Source organism: Vombatus ursinus, unplaced genomic scaffold (assembly GCF_900497805.2).
Source record: "Vombatus ursinus unplaced genomic scaffold, bare-nosed wombat genome assembly UNPS02014825.1, whole genome shotgun sequence".
Taxonomy (NCBI): domain Eukaryota; kingdom Metazoa; phylum Chordata; class Mammalia; order Diprotodontia; family Vombatidae; genus Vombatus; species Vombatus ursinus.
The window spans coordinates 7,345,130-7,366,255 of NW_020954603.1; the positions used below are offsets into that span (position 1 = coordinate 7,345,130).

Genomic DNA, 21,126 nt, shown 5'->3' on the forward strand with positions numbered 1-21,126 from the left:
AGTTTATGTGTGTATTGTGATGCCAGTAAGTCAATCAACAAGCATTTATTGAGGATATACTGTGCTAAATGCTGGGGATGCAAATAAAGACAAAAAAAAAAAAAGCAGTCCCTGCTCTCAGGAGCTCACAATTTAATGAGAGAAACAACATGCAAACAGCTATGTATGAACAAAATACAGACAGCATCAATTGGAGATCCTCATCAGAGGCAAGGCACTAGAATTAAGAAGACAGGCTTGGGAAATGTAGATGGTAGCTGGGACCTGAAGGAAACAAAGGAAGCCGGGAGATGCAGATGAGGATAGAGAGACTTCCAGGCACGAGGGTTTGCCAGTGAAATGTGTAGACGATGTATTTGTCATTCACGTATTTACTTTAATATATGAGTAGCTGGGGTATTATGATTTCCTTTGCTTTGCTATTAAGTAAATAGCTATAGAGATGGGGGTGGAGCTTGATGGAGTTCCCTGAAGGCACTGGAGTCAAGGGCCAATTCCTTAATGAGGGATTATTGACCAACCAAGTCGCTGATTCCTTGATAATCACGGCAGACGTTGATAGAGCACTTTTATCTGCCAAGGACTTTACCAATTACCAATTTAGCAACAGAGCCTCATCACAATTCTATAAGGCATGGATATGTTCCTATTGTACAGGTAAGGAAACTGAGGAAGGTGCCCGTGAACACCCAGCTAGAAAACGTTTGAGGTGGGATTTGAACTAAGGTCGTCGGGACTCTAGGTCTAGCCACTGAACCTCACTGCCTTCCAGGCTTGGGAGCTACTGAGAAGCCTTCCCTCAAGCTCCCACCTATAAGCGCTTTTGCCTCCTCCTGCCTGCCTGGCACACAGTAGGCACCTAAATGTTTGTTGATTGGTTGATTCCTGGAACATAGGTCTGACTCCCCTCCCGTGCTCTATCACTTAGGTTGATTCATCAGTGATACTGTGGAAGACCCTTGACAAAGCCCCCAGCACAACAAAACCTAGAACCGGACCGGACTGGTGGCTCTCTGGCCTCTGCTGGAAGATCTCCATTGAGGAAGAGCCCAGTCCATCCCCAGGCAGCAGCCCCTTCCACACTGGGACAGCTCTCCTACCTCCCACAACCAAGCAGAAGACTCATCCTTTTTCACATAACGGTGTCTGCAGGATTTGAAAACAGTTCTCAGGTTCCCAGAGTCTCGCTTCTGCGGGCTGAACATTAAAGTTTACAAGCCACTTTCCATTTGACAAAGTTTTCTAGGCATTTTACTTCTCCCTCACAGCTACCCCTTTCCTCCAAAATGAGATTCCCCAAGGAGACTAGGGGCTGTGCTTTCTCCTTCTGTACTCGGGCTTCCAGTTGAGGAGAGTGGCCCCTCTTCTAAACCTCCAAAGGATCCTAAGGGAAGCCCAACAGAGAGGCAGCAGGGGCAGGCATTCTCCTATGTCAGGGGTATTAAGACGAGGATTCTTATCCATGACACAGGTGACCTAAATCTCTCGTAGCACATCCTGAATCTGGCTTGGGACTGGTTGGCCAATGATTGTTTGCAAAGTTAGGGTAAAAGCAGCCAGATCAGGCCAGGGTTGGCTGGGCCCCTGTCAAAAGGACTGAGGAAAGGTGCCAGGGCCTGATCAGGTGGTGCCATTTGATTTCCACTTTAAAGGGGAAAATCTTCAATGGCCCAGAAGAAAGGGGCTAATCAGAAACCTCTGAGAATGTGGCGGCTGGTCCCCAGGGAGCCCCTGTGGCAGCGCTGACCTCCCGGAGTGCGCCATTCGTCCCAGGGCCTGGCAGCTTTATGGGCGCCTGGTCGCCTGCACAGAGCACCAATTTGCTGCTGTAGTTGGTTTGGGGGACTGAGACTTTCAATAAATCTATATTAAAATCAAAGGGGGAATTAAACAGGCCCCCACGAGGGCTAGCCGAGATGAGGCAGCCCATTAGCACCCTGGCCTCCCGGCCTGGCGATCTGTCTCTCAGTTCAGGAGCGGGTCAGTGGGGTGATGAATGGTCAGGGGCCCGGACTGCAGCCGACTGGGGGTGGTAGCCCAAGAACCAGCTGGCAAGCAGGGGAGGAGGAAGGGCAGGGGGCCAGTCCTTGGACCCACAGCTTCCAATGGGGCTTGGGGCAGGGTGGGATGGAGGATTGGAGGGGAACCCAAGTGGGTACAAGAGCTTTCTTTTCTCTAACTACCCAAGCAAACACCCAGTTTTAAAAAGCATCCAAACACAGAATCATTCGAGATGGCGCAGTGGACAAGGGATGGGGGATGGGGAAGAGAGAAGGATCACTGGCCTGGGATCAGGAGACCAAGCTCAGAGGTAGTACGGATGCAATAGTCTCAGAATCCCAGCATCTGAGAGCTGGAAGCCAGCCCAACCCCAATACAAAAGGACTCCCCACTATAATCCACCCCACGAATGGCTTCCCAGACTCTGTTTTGAGACCTCTCAGGAGGGAGAGCTCAGCACTTCTGAGAAGCCACCCATTGCGCTGGGGGACAGCTCTGATCACTGGGACCCTCCTTCCTGACATCCAACCTAAATTCCTCTTGGGCATCCTCCCCCTTGGCTCTCTAAGGCCAAGCAGAACCAGGCCAATCCCTCCTCCATGGAGGGATTATGGGACACTTTCTGAATACTTGAACTCTTCTTTTATCCCCCTCCACCTTACCTTCTCCAGGCTAAACATGCCCATTCCTTCCACTCTTATATGACGTGATCTCAAGGTCCTTTCATCAAGCTGGCTACTTTTCTTTAGATACTCAATGTCCTCCCTTAAACCGCGACCTAGAACCAAACACAAGATTCCAGGTGAGATCTGAAAGAGGGCAGAGGACAGTGGGACTCTCACTTTCCTCCTCTTCTCTTAATCAGCTCGATGGGACATTAGATGTTTTGGGCTACCGCTTCACACTGCTGACTCATCTTGAGCTTGTGGTCCTCTGAAACCCGCAGATCTTTTTCAGAACAAGAGACTACTGCTATATCCCAAAGAGATCATAAAAAAGCGAAAAGGACCTATATGTAAAAAAAAAAATTGCAGCAGTTCTTTTTGTGGTGGCAAAGAATTGGAAATTGTGGGGTTGCCCATCTAAGGGGGAATGGCCAAACAAGTTGTGGTCTATGAATGTAATGGAATATTGTTGTGCTATAAGAAATGATGAGCTGGCAGATTTTTTAAAAAATCAGGAAAAACTTACATGAACTGATACAAAGTGACGTGAGCAGGAGAACATTGCACACAGTAACAGCCACATTGTGCAATGGATTGTGAGAGACTTAGCTCTTCTCAGTAATACAATGATGTAAGATAGTTCCAAAAGACTCATGCTGGAAAGTGCTATCTACATCCAGAGGAAGAAATGATGGAGTCTGAATGCAGACTGAAGCATACTACATTCACTTTATTTTTTTTAAATTTTTCTTTATGCAAACTGTATTTTTTTTTGCAAGCTGTTTCTTCTTTCACAACATGACTAATATGAAAATAGGTTTTATGCGACCGAACATATAAAACCTATATCACATTGCTTACTGTCTTAGGGAGGGGGGGAGGAAGGGAGGGAGGGAGGGAGAAAATTTGAAACTCAGAATTTTATAAAAAAAAGAGTGTCAAAATTGTCTTTACATGTAATTAGAAAAAAATAAAATACTATTAAAAAAAGAAAAAGAACAAGAAACCACTGGCCTAGAGTTTAGACAGCTGACCTTGGCAGGTCCTGTTTGGGACACATGCTGGCTGTGTTACTTTGGGCAAGTCACTTAATCTCTCAGGGTCTCAGACAACTGTCTAAGACTTGAGGTTACAAAGAGTGCCAATATCTGCAAAGGTAAAGGAAATTCTTCCCCAGGAGCCTTCTATATCAGTGGAATCACACATCCAGTCTTTAAAATAAAAATTCTTGGCACCCGATTCCTTTAGGATCTCATCCCTACCCTCTTTAGTATTTTATAAAGTTTTCTGTGTTTAAATAAGTTCAGACATCTCCATTTGCCTTTCCAACTTGTCCATTCCTTCTTTTCTAACTCCTTGCAATCTGGCTTCTGCTTCTACCATCGTAAGAAAAACAACTTTTTCTGAGGTTCCTAGTGGACCCCCTTCTTAAGCAATCAAAATGTCTTTTTCCCCCCATGCTCCTCCTTCTTCACCAGTTCCTTCTAGGAGCTCTTTGGTATTATACCTTCCTTTTTTTCTTCTTATATATTCATTGAATCACTTTTGGATTTTCCTGAAGTCCCTTGGGGCAGAGGGGCAGGAAGGATCCGGTATTTCACAGGGCTTTTTAAGCCTTTGCCGTCTTTCTTTGTTCTAAGTTCAGTTCTTCAGGAAGTCCCTCCACTTCTATGACTCCTCATCTCCATTTCTCCAACTCTGGCTGCTTCCTCACCTATTTTTCAGTCTCAAAGCACAGCTAGGGGCCACCCCCCACACACACACTTTCTTTTTTATTTATTTTTAGTTTTCAACAATCACTTCCATAAGCTTTTGAGTTTTAAATTTTCTCCCTCTCCCTTCCCACCTCCCTCCCCAAGACAGTGTGCAATCTGATATAGGCTCTACATATACATTCCTATTAAACATATTTTCACATTAGTCATATTGTAAGTAAGAATTAGAATGAATGGGAGGAACCACAAGAAAGAAGAAACAAAACAGAAGAAAAAAAAAAAGAACAAATGGTACGCTTCCATGTATTCACACTCCATGGTTCTTCCTTTGCATGTGGACAGCATTTTCCATTATGAGTCGTTTGGAGTTGTCGTAGATCCTTGCATTGCTGAGAAAAGCCAAGTCTATCAAAGTTAGTCATCGCACAATGTGGCTGTTACTGTGTACAATGTTCTCCTGGTTCCGCTCACCTCACTCAGCATCAGTCCATGTAAGTATTTCCAGGTTTTTCTGAAATCCACCTGCTTATCATTTGTTATGGAACAATAGTATTCTATTACATTCATATACTACAACTTGTTCAGCCATTCCCCAACTGATAGGCATCCCCTCAATTTCCAATTCTTGGCCACCACAAAAAGAGCTGCTATAAATATTTTTGTACAAGTGGGTCTTTTTCCCATTTTTATGATCTCTTTGGGATAGAGACCTAGAAGTGGTATTACTGGGTCAAAGGGTGTGTGCAGTTTTATAGCCTTTTGGACATAGTTACAAATTGCTTTCCAAAATGGTGGGATCAGTTCACAACTCCACCAACAATGTATTAGTGTTCCAATTTTCCCACCTCCTCTCCAACATTTATCATTTTCCTGTTTTGTCATGTTGGTCAATCTGATAAGTGTGATGTGGTCCCTCAGGGTTGTTTTGATTTGCACTTCTCTAATCAATAATGATTTAGAGCATTTTTTCATATGACTGTAGATAGTTTTAATTTCTTCATCTGAAAACTGTCTGTTCATATCCTTTGACCATTTATCAATTGGGGAGCACACTTTCTTCTTCCTAAAATTAGCTTGCATTATTTTTATATATTTTTAATTTAATTTGCATTTATCTGTGTACATCTTATATCACCAATCCATTCCCTGTCTACCACTATCCTTCCTTCAGTGAAATATAACCTCTTCAAGGTCAAGGACTATTTTGGTCTTGGTGTTTCTAGTTCCTCCCAAGGAAGGCTCCTTCCTAAGGTAACTTTTCATTCACTGTGTATCTGGCATATCCCTGGTCTTTTTTTTGCTTCTTGTTTTCTCCCCTGGTAGGCTGTGAGCACCCTGGGGGCAGGGACATGCTTTTGCCTCTCTTTGAATCTCCAGTGCTTAGCATAGTGCCTGGCATACAGGAGATGCTTAAAAAATGCTTGTGGACTGAATGAGAACAGCAGCTATATAACTATGCCTCTCTCCTGTACTTGCAAAGTTGATATTTTGTGCCCATGTAAGACTTTACGTTTCTCCCTATTGAATTTTCTCTTACTTTATTCAGCCCAATGTGCTAGGCTATCAAAAGTCTTCTGGATCCTGGCTCTGTCACCCAGTGTGTTAGCTATCCCACCTAGCTTTGGGTTATCTGCACATTTGGTGAGAATCCCATCTGTGTCTTTATCCAGGTCATGAATAAAAAATATTAAACAGCACAGGGTCAAATATAGACACCTGAGGCACTCCACTTGCCACAATGACATTAAACCATTAGCAACAGCTCTCTGGGTCTGGCCATCCAATCAGTTCTGAATTATTTGCTTGTGTTATCATCTACATCCCTATCTCTCCATGCTCTCCACAAGAAAGGTCTGAGATACTTTGCTAAAACTGAGGTGAAGTGTATCCACAGTCTACCTTTCATCTAGTTGTTTGATAATCCTATCAAAAAAGAAAATGAGGCTGGTCTGCTGGCATGACTTGTTTTCTCTTTAAAAAAAAGTTTTATTTTTTTCTCAATTACACGCAAAGACAATTTTTAAAATTCCCTTAAAAATTTTTGAATTCCAAATTTTCTCCTTCCCACCATCTCTCAGCTTCCCCCTCCCTAAGATGGGTAAGTAATTTGATATAGGCTATATATGTGCAATTATGGAAAACAGATTTCCATATTAATCATGTTGTGAAAGAAGAAACAGACTGAAAGAAAAAAATGAAAGGAAAAAAAAGAAAGGGAAAGATAGTATGCTTCAATCCACATTCAGACTCCATCAGTTCTTTTTTTGGAGGTGGATAGCATTTTTCATTATGAGTCCTTTGGAATTGTCTTGTATAGCTGAGAATAGCTAAGTCATTCACAACTGATCTTTATACAATGTTGCTGTTACTGTGTATAATGTTCTCCTGGTTTTGCTCACTTCACTCTGCATCTGTTCAAGTAAGTCTTTCTAGGTTTTTCTGAAATCAGTCAGCTCATCATTTCTTAATGCACAATAGTATTTCATTACAATCATATACTACATATAGTATATTTTTACAGAAAAATGGAAGTAATTAGAATATGGCAAGACAGGACACAGGTGTCAAGGAGGGGCACATATAGAGTGAGGTATTTCAAAGTAATTCATCTGGAGTGATTGAAGATTACTAATTCATATGAAGAGAGGGAAAGTTCTATCCTGTGTTCTTTTAATTTGAACTGTGAATCTAGTATGTTTAGCACTTCTTTTGCAGGTAGGAATAAATTATCTAATACCTGACTTACATTGGACATTGAGTACCTTCTTACTACCTCATGCCCCCATATCCCCTTTTAGGTAAGATGTGAGCCATAACCTGAATTATAAGTAAATTTGTCCCTGAGTCATCAAGGTTGGGGCTTAATTAGCTGAAGATTGTGACAAAAAGGAAGTCTAACTCTTCTCATAAGAGACAGGAGTGGGCACAATAGCTCAGCCTCTGTGGGCCCAGCATGGTTCCCCTTTCGTTTCATTGAACCTCTCTCTCGTGAAAACCTCTCAGGAAAAAAAAAAAGAGAGAGAGAGAAGAAAAAGGAAATCCTCGTTAGCTCCTATGGGCTTCACTAATCGCCCCTGTGTAGATGACTCCCAACCCTGGTTATTCTCCTATGCTCCAGTCCTAGGCATCACCCCCCTAACAACTGGACATTTCAAACTGGCTGTCCCATAGGTAACTCAAACCTTCCTCTCTCCCTGTTATTACTGAGGGCACTGCCATCCTTCTAGCCTCGGTGAGGACACTGGACTCCTCACTCTGTCTCTCCCTGCCTCCAGTATTTCACCAGCTGTTCAGTCCTGTCATTTCCACTTCCTTTGGATATCTCACATCTTTCCTCATCTCTCCACTCCAGTCGCTCCCCCCTCGCATCCTTTTCAGGTCCTCATCCCCTCCTGCCTGGGCTGAGACAGTGGCCACCTGATTAGTCTTGCTGTCCTCATTGTCCCAGTTGCCTAAAATGCAACGGCCAGCATGTACGTAGCTCTTTACATGTATTGTTTCATTTTATCTTCACAACAACCGTGGGAGGTTAAGTGCTATTATTGATGAGGAAACTGAGGCAGGCAGAGGTGAAGCGACTTGCCCAGGGTCACATAGCTGCTGAGTGTCTGAGGAGGGATTTGCATCCACTTAGCTGGTTACTAGGTCTAGGGCAGATCCCAGCCCCACCTTGCTGCACTCCATGGGTAACTTCTCATCCTCCCAGTTCTCTGGGCGCCGTCTCCTCCTAGCAGAATGTAAGCCCCCTGAAGGCAAGGCTGCCCTGTGCTGCTAGGTTTAGCCCCTGGGAAGTCCGAGGCAGGCGTGTTTTCACCGATGCCTTTATTGTTCTCTCATCTTTCAGACACGGTTTGAATGAAAGCCCTCGGACAAAAGGACGAAAGGACAGAAGGAGAGTCAGAGGTTCGGAGACAAAGGGGTCATGTGACGATCGAATGAATGGAGGGCACAGATTTAGTGAAGGAACGTAGGCACTCAAGGCAGCAATGCAACGCCTCGATAGAAGTGGCTGCAGCCTGAAATGCCTTGCCCCTTGCTCCCCAGTGGAGGGGTGCAGCAGTTGAATTCAGCCAGCCCCACCTTCTCGTCCAGGGGCAACGCGCCCGCGCGCCCCCTCCCCCGGCTTCGTAAGGAGCGGCCTGGACCTAGGGGGCCCGGGGCCCCACGTGCCCCTAGCTGGACATGCGCAGTGGACCCGACCGATGCTCGGAGACTGGCCTGCCAGGACTACAGCCCCCATGATATCTAGCGGCGGCAGCGGCCTGGCGGGGCGCCGCGACGCGCATGCGGGCGGAGGTGCGAGAGCCGGGGCGGAGGAGGCCCCGCCCCCCAGACGTCCATTGGCCCACGGCACCGGCAGCGGACTCGGCGGTTGGCCGGCCAGGCCGCCCGTCGGCGGCGCCGCGCGGGGTCAGAGGGCACGGAGGTGAGTCGGTGTGTTGTGGGGACTCGTGGTGCGGGCTGTCGCCGCCGCGGCCGCCGAGGGGGGCGACGGGCAACGGGCGGAGCCGGCCCCGCCTTGGCCTCCCCCGGACCCGGGCCTGGCCCACAACCCTACGCCTGCTCATCCGCCGCGGCCCGGGGGAGGCCAGCGCGGGGCCTGCGGGCGCCCGGGGGGCGGGGGCGCGCGGGGCGGTGGCGGGAGCGCGGACGTGGCGGCGGGAGCGCGCGCTGGGGGGTGGTAGGGGGGAGGGGCGGGGTGCGGGCGGGGGTTGCCATGGCGACGGGTACCCCGCTGCGGGCGCCCCCCCCCCGAGCAGGGTTGCCATGGCGACGGCCCTCTCCCTCCTGCGGGGCGGGGCTGAGGAAGGGTCTGGATGGATGGGGGCTTCCTTCTCCAGGGGGCATAGGTATAGAGGGAGGTCTGGATAAGGGGGTTTCTCTTCCTGGAGGGGAAGGTTAGGTATTAAGGAGGCGCTTCTCCCTCCTAGGGGAATAGTTATTGGGGAGGGGAGTTGAGGTAGGCCTGCATGGGAGTACCCTTCACCCAGAGGCATTGGTATCACCCCCCAGGGTGGTCTGAATGAGAAGACTGTCATTCTGGGGGAGGGTTAGGTATTAGGGCTCCTCCCCTTGAGGGGATAAGTGTCTTAGATGGGGCCCATGGATGGGGCACCCCAGCATCTCTCCCTCTGTGCTATGATGCTGCTGGGAGTAGCTGGAGGTTACCCCAGGATGGATGAGTGGCATATGAGCCACAGGAGCCAGGTTCATCCTTGCTATCACCCTTATCATCATCTTCCTCTTTTGGTGGGGAGGAGAAAAGGAGAGTGTTTTTTGGGGGTGGGGCATGGTGGCTTTATGACTATTTCTCTTGGGTAGTGAGAGGGCTGGGAGGGCTCTTTAACCCAGGGTCTTTTTAACCCCTGGCCCCAGGGGAGAGATTCCAGAGCAGGGCAGCCACTGTGTCCTCTAGGTCCGTCTGGTGATGATGGGCACAGGGGCTGGACAAGGTAGCCTTTTGACTGAGGGCTAGCTCCTTCTCAGATGTCCGTAGTACATACAGGTGTGTGCGGCAAGGGGTGGGGTGGGTTCTAACTGGGCTCTGCTCTGCCTCAGCTGGCTTGCAAGCCCTGTGGTGTTGCCACAGTAGCTGCTGAGTTAGACTGAAGGACTTGCAAGACTTTGGCTTGGCTTGGTGTTTGGACTCCTATATTTAGGACTGGGTAGAATCGATGTCTTTTTGAAAACCACTGGCCCTGACAGTTTGAACTATTACCTCTGCTAATGGTCTCTGGTCACATCCTTAACATCAGCTCTTGCCAGAGAGATTTACCGGGGCTCCCTTCTGAATGGCAGCGCCACATGAATTCGATTGGCCAAATACTAGACTGTATTTCAACTCTGGTCGGTGGGGATTGGCTCACTGATTGTGTTTGTGGAATTTCTAACAGGACTTGGCTTCATCAAATACGGCTTTATTCTGACTTTATCATACATAGCGTACCTTGTTTTAGTGGGTTGGTGCTTTGAGCTTAAGTCTATAACACCTGAGTCCCCTATCGCTTAAAAGTCCATTTATAAACAGTGATTTGGAGTGTGACTTCAGTAATGTGAGTGTCCGGGAAGTTGGTTAGAAACCCACCACTTGGCTGCTGTGCAGGAAAGTGATTGATAAAGCTTCCTTTATGGATTCAGGAGTGGTTCATTGAAGCTTGGAGCAGTTGACTCCACGGAAGTGCTCCAAATTAAAAGCTCGTTAACAATTCCTACCCAAAGATCCTGTAAATAATCAGCTGGCTAGGTCAGAGAGTTAAGCAGTCACCACAGCTCCCCATATCTTATTAGCTTGAAACTTCTAAATAAAGGTGATTAAAAACATTGAAAAGTGGTGTTTTCTTTGTACTGGGCTCATTTGGTGAATAGCCTCCTTGGAGGTGTGTGAAAGGGGGCAGGGGGGTTGGGGAAAGAAGGAAAGATGCCCGAGGAGAGAGGCCAGTGCTTCCTGATGCTGCCGGGCTCAAGAAGAATACGCTGGGAGGCCCAGTCTGCCAGGGCATAGTGGTCTGCTTTCTGATAAAAGAAAAGTGAAAAAAAGAAAAATCCCCAGGGCTTGGGTGTCAAGAACCTGGGATTACAAATATATCTTGTTTTTGTTGCCTTGAGTTTCTGAGAGTGAGGGAGTAGTCCTATGGAGGAGTCCTGTTTTATGATTTTAAGTGGTCTGAGACAGATTTCTTCACTAGGTGTTGACTTAAACTTTGTTTATGTAGCTCTTTGAATGGCGAGCCAACCTAGGCAAGGTCAGAATCATTCTTGTAGCCTGTGTTGCATGGGTGAGGGGCTGCAGTCAGTGAAGTTGAGAGTGTGAACTCACACTTTGAAAATTAAGGATCCTTCCATCCCTGCCCTACTCCAGCAGCCTGGCCTCCAGTTCTCAGCTTTACAGTCCCATCTTACTCTGAGGGCTCATACCTTCTTTCTGTTCTATGCATTCCGGGTCCCCTTCACTGCCAGCTAGCCTGTGGGTAAAGATGAAGGTCTTTTAACATTTTGCCAAGGTAAACTTCCCTAGGAAGGACAGCCTGCTGCCCAAGTCCAAGGTGCCTTCCTAAAGCATCTGCTTTGTGCCAGGTGCCATACCAGGGACTGGGGATAGGAGGGCAAAAAGGAAACTCCTCTGTCCTCAAGGAGATTATATTCTATAGTGGGAGACAATATGGATACTTGTGGGCACACAGAATAAATGTTGGCTGATTTTGGTCAGGGGAGGAAGGAAGGAAGGCCTGATGGAGGAGGTGGCATTGGAAATGAGCTTTGAAGAAAACTTTGGGAGTTCTGAGAAGTGGAGGTCAGGGCATAAGGAACAGCAAGAGGGTTAGTTGGTCTTACAGAGGTTCCCAAAGTGGATGATTCTGCCCCCTGGGGAGCACTGGATTGATCCAGGAGGGCAATAGTGGCCACAGGCATAATAGGGGAGGCATTGAATAAAAATAAGGCGGCTGTAGAAGCATAAGGAAAGAAGAGAAGAGAAGAAAATTTTGAAAAATCATTTGTACATGTTTCATCTGTTGTCTTAAAGTTGTAGTGATTACATTATTTTCCAAATAAACTACACAAAACGCTAGTTCTAACCCATCAGTCCCCCAACAGGTCTTAACAGGCAAGTGTTGGCAGGTGAGTGTGTTGAGCATTGTTGGGAAGTCCAGCATGCATCAGCAGGGATATGTATGTGTAATGACTTGTTTACAATATGATGCATCATAAAAATTTCAATGCAGGAAAAAACCCACAAATTTACAATAAATTATTAAATTTAAGATGTCATTTTTTAAAAACTTTTTTTTTGAGATGATGCAAATTTCAAAAAACAAAACAAAACAAAACTGTTGAAGGGTTAAAGATTTTCAGGGGGTGCTGAATAATTTTTTTTTTAAAAGGGGGCAGTAAGCCAAATAAGTTGGGGAGCCTCTGGTCTAGAATGTAGTGTGAGAAGAGGACTAAGGTATAATGAGGCTAAAAGGGAGTTTGGATCCAGCTTGTGTAGGGCTTCTAATATCAGAGTTGATATTTGACCCTAGAGGCAATAGGGAGCCACTAGAGTTTCTTTTGTGTAGGGAGGATGACACCTTCAAACTTGTGCAGTAGGACCTTTGGCAGCCATGTAGACGTCCCCTTAGGAGTGGGGAGAGACTTGAGGCAGGAGCCTGGTTAGTCCAGGTCTGAGGTGCTGAGGGCCTGCACCAGGGAAGTGGCTGTTTGAGTAGAGAGAAGGGATGTTTTGGAGAAAGAGACGACACTCTTTATGACTATATGGGGAGTGAGCATGAGTGAGGAGTCCAGGCTCGCACTGGGCTTAGGAGCCTAGTGACTGGGAGTGCTTGATGGATGTCAGGAAGTTGAGAGGAGGGGAGATTTGGAGGGAAAGACTGATGTGTTTCCTTTTGGCCATGTTGTGCTTGAGGTTACGTTGTATGTAGCGCTTAAAGTTTGGATGAGCTACCATGATCGCTGAGGTCCTAATTCTGAAATTCTGTGATTTTTTTTTTTTTTTTTTGACAAATGAAAGGAGTTCAAATGAGGAAGAGCTGTCATCTGGAGGATGGATGCATGTGTTCATTAGGGGAGTTTTCACAGAGGAGGCAGTGTCTAAGCTGGGTCTTGAATGATAGGAGGGATTTTAGAGGAAATGGAGGCAAGAAATTAGAAACAACATGAAGAGCAAAGGCTTGGAGGTGGGAAAGTGCACAGTGTCTTGATAGAATGATAATTAATGAAACGTTGAGCTTATGAAGAAGGCAGATTGTGTGAGAGAAGTTGAAATAGTTTCTCACTAAGCCTTGAGGCCTGAGACGGCAGGGAAAGAATTGGCAGATGTGTTGGCTGAAAGGCTAGGGGTGATCTTTAGGATGCTGGGATGAGGGGAGGAGGGATGAGCCACTAGAAAGGAGAAAAATATTGCCCTGATTTTTAAAAAGAGGGAGGTGAGCTCTATAATCTCACAATCTGGTGATCCAGAAATGTCTCCCTGGCCAAGTCCTGAGCAGCTGTTTATGAGCGTGGAGCAAAGGGAAAGCTGATCACCAGGAGCCAGCACGGGCTCCCTCGGAAAATGCCATCTCACATCTAAACCTGTCCTTTTGTGGCAGGCTTACTAGACTGGTTGGGTAGGGCCATGCAGTAGACACTAAGGCATCTGGATTTTAGCCAGACATTGGATAAAGCCTCTGACCTGACCTGGGTGGAGATGCAGATGTGGATTGGATTAGGCGGATGCCCAGCTGGTTCGTTAGTGGGTTGATGCCAGCCTGGAGGGCTCAGTCTGCTCTGTTCTGATCAGAATTTTTATTTATTTATTTATTTTTATTAAAAAGTATTAGACAGAAGCAAGAATTTCCATATACGTAGTAGAACAGAAAAAAAAGATATTACATGCAACTTTGAATCTCTTTCGTGTAGCTGGCTTTTCAAAAGTATATAGTAAATTCAACATAAACCTCTGAGGTATTCTGCTTGTTTTGGGATTCCTTCTGGGCTTCGTCTTCCATGCATTTTGAAAAGATGCTTTAATGATCTCTTTCTTTCTTTCTCTTTCTCTTCCTTTGTCTCTCTCTTTCTTTTTTCTTTTCTTCCTTCCTTTCTTTTCCCATCCCTAGCCTTCCTCTTGTTCCCCTCTCCCCCTTTCTTCTTGGAAAAAAAAGGAAAAATTCTTATGATATATGTACAAAGTACATCAGAACAAATTCCCTCATTGGCCATGACTAAAAATGCATGCCCCCTGAGCCCACCACTTCTCTGTTTGGTAGGTAGTATGTTTGATTATCTCTTCTCTGGGATGATGATTGGTAATTGCATTAATCAATTCTTATGTTTTTGAAAGTTATTTTGCTTTATAAGGTTGTTACTATATAATTTATTCCTGGTCCTTCTCAATTCTATCTTCCTCAACTCATACAAGTCTTACCACGTGTGTCTGAAATCATCTCCTTCATTGTTTTTAAGATGCAGTAATACTTTATTACAGTCACATACCATGATTTGTTCAGCCATCCCCCAATTGATGGACACTTCCTTACCACAAAAGAGTTGCTATAAATCCTTTTTTGTGTGTTTATATAGGCCCTTTTCCTCTTTATTCTCCTTGGGGTATGGGCCTGGTAGTGGTATTGCTGCATCAAAAGGTGGGCAGAGGTTAGTTACTTTGGGGGCATGGTTCCACATTGCCTTCTGGAATGGCTGGATCACAGCTCCACCACCTGTGCCTCAGTGTGCCTCTTTCCCTTCAGCCCCTTCACATTTGTCGTTTTCCTTGTTTGTCATCTTTGTCAGTCTGATGAGTGGGAGGTAGAATTCCTCAGAATTATTTTAATTTGCATGTCTCTAATAGTGGTTTGGAACACTTTGATATGGATTGATAGCTTGGAATTCTTCCTTTGAAAACTACAGGTTCATATGCTTTGATCATTTATCTTTTGGGGAATGGCTCTAGTTCTTATACACATGAATCAGTACATAATTGTATAAATTGTCTGTGAAACCTTTATTAGAGAAACTTTGTTCCGTTTTTTTCTCCAGTCACCTGTTGCCCTTCTAATTTTAACTACAATGATTTGGTTTATTGAAGACCTTTTTAATTTTATGTAATCAAAATTGTCCATTTGTCTTCCCAATCACAGATCCTCTCTGTCTCTTGTTTGTTCATGAGCGCTTTCCCTATCCACAGTTATGAAAGGTATTTTCTTCCTTGCTCCCCAACTTTGTGGTATCACTTTTAATATCTAGTTTGGAGCATGTCATTGCATATGGTGTGAGATGTTTGTCGATACCTAATTTCTCCTAGACTTGCCCAGCATGTTTATTGATGGACATGGACCCAAAAGGGGCACTTGTCAAATCTGTGGATGATATGAAGCGAAGCTGGGGAGGATCCTTGCTAGGGTGGGCATGTAAAGAGGTTATTCCAGCTGGTTGAGGTCTTTTTAGATTCTGATTCTAACAAGAAGAGATTTAATGCAGGGCCTTTGGGTAAAAAATCAACTGCCCTAGGACAGGCTTGGGTGAGCCACAGTGAGAAGAGCCCTGGACCTGGAGTTAGGAAGACCTGAGTTCAAATCCTCCCTCAGATACTACGTCACCTAGACCTTGGGCAAGTCACTGAACATCAGTCTGCCTTGGTAATGGTGATCTTCTTCATGGGGTTTGTTAGGATCGGTTGAGGTAATATCTGTTAAGGCATAACATGGTGCCAGGCCCATAGTAGGTAAATACTATATAAATGCTTCCTTCCCCTCGTTGACAATAGGTGTGCCTCATTTGGACCTCCAGGGCTCTGATATCCTCACAGCTCCACCCTAATATGATCCTAGGCTTTGTCAAGAGAAGTATGAACGTCAGCCCCTTTGTCCTCTGTACCATGCATATGCCAGGCTCTCCGCTAGGCACCAGGGACACAAAACAAGTCCTCAAGGCACGGTTATTCTGTTGGGAGAGACAGTATGTTTGCAGACAGACAGACCGAGTAGATGGAAGGTAACCTCAAAGAAGGCGCTAGCAGCTGAGGGGGTTGGGATGGACTTGGCAAAGCCTCTTGAGGAAGGTGAGATAAAGCTGAGTGCTGGAGGTAAAGGTGAGAAGGTGGAGCGTTCCAGGCATGACAGAGGTGGCGAGCCGGGAGATGAACAGCAAGCAGGCTGGGGTTGCTGGACCAGCGAGTGGGAAAGGGAGCACTGTGTGATGGGGACAAGATTGGGAAGTCCTGAAATGCCAGACGGAGGGATGTATTTGTGTTTGATCTGGAGGTCATGGGGAGCTGCTGGGTGTAAGGGAATGACGTGGTCATCGTCCCACCAGAGTGACTCCTATGCCTCTGTTGCGCCTAATGTTCGGCGAGGTACTGTGGGACAAATGAAAATAGGCCTGACCTCAAAGCATTTGCCTTCTCTTGGTGTTCGTGAGGCTGGGAGGTCAGATGCCAAGCAGGCCTTGGCCCCCGCGTAGTTCTGAGGAAGAGGGGGTGAGTCAGTCAACGTCTCAGAGCCTCCTGTGTGCCAGGCACTGTGAGCAGCCCTGGGGACGCAGAGAGAGATAAAGGACGGTCCCTGCTCCCAAGGAGCTCACAGTCTAGTGGGGGAAACCACACGCGAGCCGCTCTGACCAAATACCGACATGTTATAGACAGGAGAAATTGGAGGTGATTAGCAGAGGGAGGGCACAGACATGCAGAGGAAGGCTCCCGTAGAAGGTGGGATTTTAGCTCAGACTTGAAGGAAGCCAGCGGAAGCTGGAGATGATGATGGGAGGAAGCGCCCTCCAGGCGTGAAGGGCAGCCAGGGAATATCCCTGGTGTTGGGGGGTGGAGTTTCTCATGCCAGCCACAGCACGGAAGCCAGCATCACCACATCATGGCAGAGGGAGGATGCCAGGTGGAGGAAGATTGGAAAGGGCAGGACCAGGTTATGAAGAATGTTAATTGGCAGACGTTTCTTTGGCTTTTGATTGTGCCTTTGGTTTAGGTGATTGGTGATCCTGTGTGATGGAGTTTGGGCTCAGGTTGGAGGCAGGTGGCTTTGTCTCGCCCGTGGCCTCTTTGTCTGTTTGGAGAAGCACTCTAGTCGCTGTGGGAAGGGCATGGAGGAAGGGTGGAGCGCGTCTGTTGGAGGTGGGGCCCTGAGGAGGGGGAAGGGTGGCTGCAGTGTGCTGAGCCTCTCCTGGGGGGAACCCCCGCTTGGCATATTGGAGTGAAGCTATCTGATCCTTCTCCCTGGAGTGTCCCGGGTTGGCCTCTCCGGCCAGAGACGAAGTGCTGCTGGGGAAGGGAAGGACGCTGGTTAGGAGTTGGAGCAGGGTGTAGTAGCAGGCCTGTTGTTGGCAGCAACAAGTTGCCACACCCAGGTCCCTATCGTGTGGCCTCCTTGTTCTGTCTTTGTGGTCCTGCAGCAGAAACGAGGCTGATGGTCAGCAGCCATCTGGCAGGAGGCTGGAGCTCATTAGCCAGGGTATGACTCTCTTCAGAACAGGGAAGATCCATGGTCAGGAGCTGCTCTGCCAGGCATCTCAAAGCTTTTCACCAGGCTCTGCTTTGGCCCCAGTAGCATCAACAAAGGGAATTCAGCTTCCAGTCTGTTGAGTAGCTTCCTGATCAAAATTCCCCCAAATGTGACTGTCCCTGCCCCGTCTGGTGGCTGTGATTTAATGTGGTTGGCGGCTGTAGCCCATCATCTTTGCGAAGGGTCTTTCAGCACCACTTTGGAGGTGGGTCAGCGGGTCAGCAATCTCAGCCCTGTTACCCATGTGAGAAAACTGAGGCTGGGGTAGCTGAAGTGAGTCGTCCAAGGTCCTGCTGGGAGCTAGAGGTAGAAACGCAAGATGTGATTGTGTTCATTTGCCTCTGTAGGTTTTTTTGTTTGACTGGAAGGCTAGGGAGGCATCAGCTTGGACCTTCAGTCAGTGGGGTGCTTGGGCTGTCAGGATCAGCCTGGCCTCATCTGGGCCCTGCCAGTGTCCACTTGGTGCCGTCCAGTTGTGACTGACTCCCTGTTTGTAGAATCCTCCCACCCGCCTCATTTGGCTATTTTTTTATCCTAATCTCCTTGGGCTGGTCCTACGGAGTCCCAGGGGTGGCACGGATTGTTCTAGAGGGTGCTTAGCTTTGTGCATTTACCCCCCTGGTTCCAGGTACAATCCAGAAGCACATAATTAATGGGAGTGTCAGAGCTAGCTGCCGGCAGGCACCTCAGTGCCTTGAGAGGCCATTAGTATGCCTGTTCAGACCCCCGGTGTCCTTGCAATTGATTCTCCTTTGCATGTGTCTGATTTGGGAAGTTGTAGATCTGTGAGTAGTGATTGGATGTGACAGTCCAAACATGGGTCCCTAAATTAATCCTTTTAATAGTATTCCAGGCCCAAGGTAATGCTCTCATCTCCTCTCATGGGGAGGGAGGAAGAGAGAGTGGAGACCAGCCTGACCTGCTGCTCCAGGGCACCCCCAGCCCGGCAGTTGTAGGATCTGGGGAGTATGGCCAGTAGAACATAGGTTTGGAGTTGGGCAGGACTGCAGAGCCAAGGCAGCCTTCTCAGGTGACAGCCAGAGGAAGGAGGAGAGCCCGCTTTGTCGGAGGGTGCCCAGGTGAGGATTTTAACTGAGCACCTTTGGATTCTTTCCACTGCACCTTGTGCCTATTGGCTGCTGCCTCCTTGTCCCCCCTCTGAAATATGGAAAGGTTTTTTCCTTTAGAGTGATATCTGGCAAGGGATTTGGAGATGCTGGCTCTAAAGGTGTATGAATGTAGAGCATTCCTTTCTGTTGGGGAGGTGGGTGGGCGGATGTCCAGGGCTAATCTTTCAAACAGATCTCATTCTTCGTCTGCCTTGGCTGCTTTTAGCCAGAATCATACTTTGTTTCCAAAAGGAACTGAATCGTAGATGTGGGGAGCTAATTCTTTTTCTTGGTGAAAATTTAGTTAAGCAAGCCTGTGGGCCAGGCGTGGGATAGACGTCAGGGATGTAAGAGCCACACCAGAATGGGCCCCCAGAAGACAAATCAAGTAGAGAAACATACTCCCTAGTCATTCAGGTCACACACTGAGGCTTGTAGTCAGGGGCGAGGGTGAGTTGTAGGTGCTAAGGGGCGTGGCTCTATAGCAGGCCTGCAAAAAGGATTTCCTCTACATTTCCGCGGGCCGCTCGAAATCCTTTGGCATGCCATAGGTTGTGCGGGTCTGCTCTATGTCCAGGGGAGAGGGATAGCAGGATCCGAAAGCCCTGAGCCATTTCTGCATTGACCTTGGCCTTCTCAGTGTGGTCTGGGAGCGATAGGCCAGCGACGTCACTTATTGGCCATATGACCTTGGACAAGTCATTACATTTAACTCAGCCTCAGTTCCCTTCATTGACCTATGGGGCTAATAATGCTCACGCCACATTTCCTCACAGAGAAAAGCACCGTAGAAATGTGAGTTATTGTTGGTTTCCTGGTGCTCTTTGTCCTTCAGCTCTAATTGTCCCTGACGGTGAGGGAGATCCAGACCTGGGTGCTTTATCTGCAGGTGGATGAGCTAGCAGAATGGTAGTCACTAGCCAGAGGAGGATGAGGCAGTGCAGTGCTTCCCCAAGTAATCAGGGAGCGTGGCCGAGAAATGGACAGTGGTCCCCTCCACTCCTTGCCTTGCTTGCATGATGCGTGCTCAGGGTAGCCTATGTCCTTTGCAGCTCCCGTTCCTCTCCCCTGCCCACTAGGGCTGGGGTTTTGAGAGCCAGCGGGATGTGCCAATCTGCACAGATGAGTCTCCATCCCCAAGTCTGCGTGACTGGAGCTGGGGAATGGTAGCGATCTGTCCGTTCTGCAATTATTCTGTCGTCCAGGATGCTCAGAAAGATTAAGCTGCTGGTGGATCCATGTGTGGCCTGAAATAAAGTGGGTAAAAACAACTGTTCCTTCCCAGCTGTGACCCCAGATGGAGGCTGCCCAGGCTTTGGGGAGTTGCATACTGGTTAGTAAATGTTGGGTAAATCACAGGACACATTTCCTCTCGTTGTGTATAGCCTGATGATGATGGACACCAAAGGCGAAACTCGGGAGATTTATGGGGCATAGCCAGTCTTTACTCAGGGCCAGTGCTCAGTGCCTGCATCTTCAGGTTCCCTGGTAATTGTGCATGGTACTTGTGCATGGCTAGTCTTCAGTGGCAGAGAGGTCAGGCGTAGTTGGGAAGGTTCCAAATCCTCTCCCTCTGTGGGTGATGGCCAGCCTTGGATGGGGCTGGCAGCTGAGGTGAGGACAGGGGAAGCAGCTGGAGTGGTCTGGGCTCTGCATGGCCCCATTCATAGGGTAAAATATCACCCTAAACCCTGAGGCCAGTCTAAGAGGTTTGTTTTTTTTTCCTCCTGGTGAGGCAATCAGGGTTAAGTGACTTGCCCAGGGTCACACAGCTAATAAGTGTCTGAGACTGGATTTGAACTCAGGTCCTCCTGACTACAAAGCCAGAGCTCTATCCACTGCACTACCTAGCTGCCCCTTAGTCTAAGAGTTTTAGGAGAAGACTTGGGTTATGTAGACTGATGGTACTCTAGCCTCTTGTGTCCGAAGTGTCGTCTTGGAAGAGCTTCTGGAGACACATCTGTCTTTGTGCACTCTCCTCCCCCCTCCCTGCCTCCATCATCCAGTGGGGCAGCAGACCTCCCAGGACCTGCCAGGTCCTCTGATCCAACTCCCTTTTCTTATTCTTTATTCCACGGCTTCCTTGAAGATGGGGAGGTGGCTGGAGGCAGAGAGGCTTCTAGGTAGAGAGAAGGGGCCTTGTGGATTGGAGGCTTCAGGCTTAGGTTCCTGGTTCCCTGTGTTCCAGGTGAGCACTTCCAAGGAGGAGGTTGTAGATTCTCTGGGCTGGTGCCTTGACTGCAATTCCTGGCAAAATTAAAAAAATATGTTATTAAAGAGATTGTGAGCATTTAGGGAGGGAAGTGGAGGTGACGAAAAGTTAGCAAGGGCACCACCAGGAGCAGATTCTGGATATGTTCCCTCATTTCCTTTTCTGATAAGCTAGATCAGGAAAAAGTAGAGGATGCTTGGTTTTCAGGAAAAGTCAGAGTCTCTGTTGCAATCTTTGTGGACTGGATGAAGAGATGTGGGGCTAGATGATGGTACAGCTCGTTAGGGGGCTGTAGAGCTGGTTGAATGATTGGACCTGAAGAGATCCTTTCATGATGTGTTCTCTGTTCCTTTCACTATCTTAATTACCTTCCTTTGGACATATTCCAATTCATGAACGTCATTCCATAGATTTTCTACCTCAGGGTAATATAATAGG

General features: G+C 47.5%; 1 protein-coding gene across 2 annotated transcripts in view; it reads left to right on the forward strand.

The window, feature by feature from the left end:
- Positions 1 to 8,773: 8,773 nt before the first annotated feature.
- Positions 8,774 to 21,126, forward strand: part of ERI3 (ERI1 exoribonuclease family member 3) — a 194,888-nt gene continuing 182,535 nt past the window's right edge. Inside the window, exon 1 of one of the 2 annotated variants that reach the window (XM_027837918.1) lies at positions 8,774 to 8,807. The gene's annotated coding sequence lies outside the window, so the exon portion shown is untranslated. The remainder of the gene's footprint in view (positions 8,808 to 21,126) is intronic. The other variant, XM_027837917.1, reaches the window with a different exon arrangement.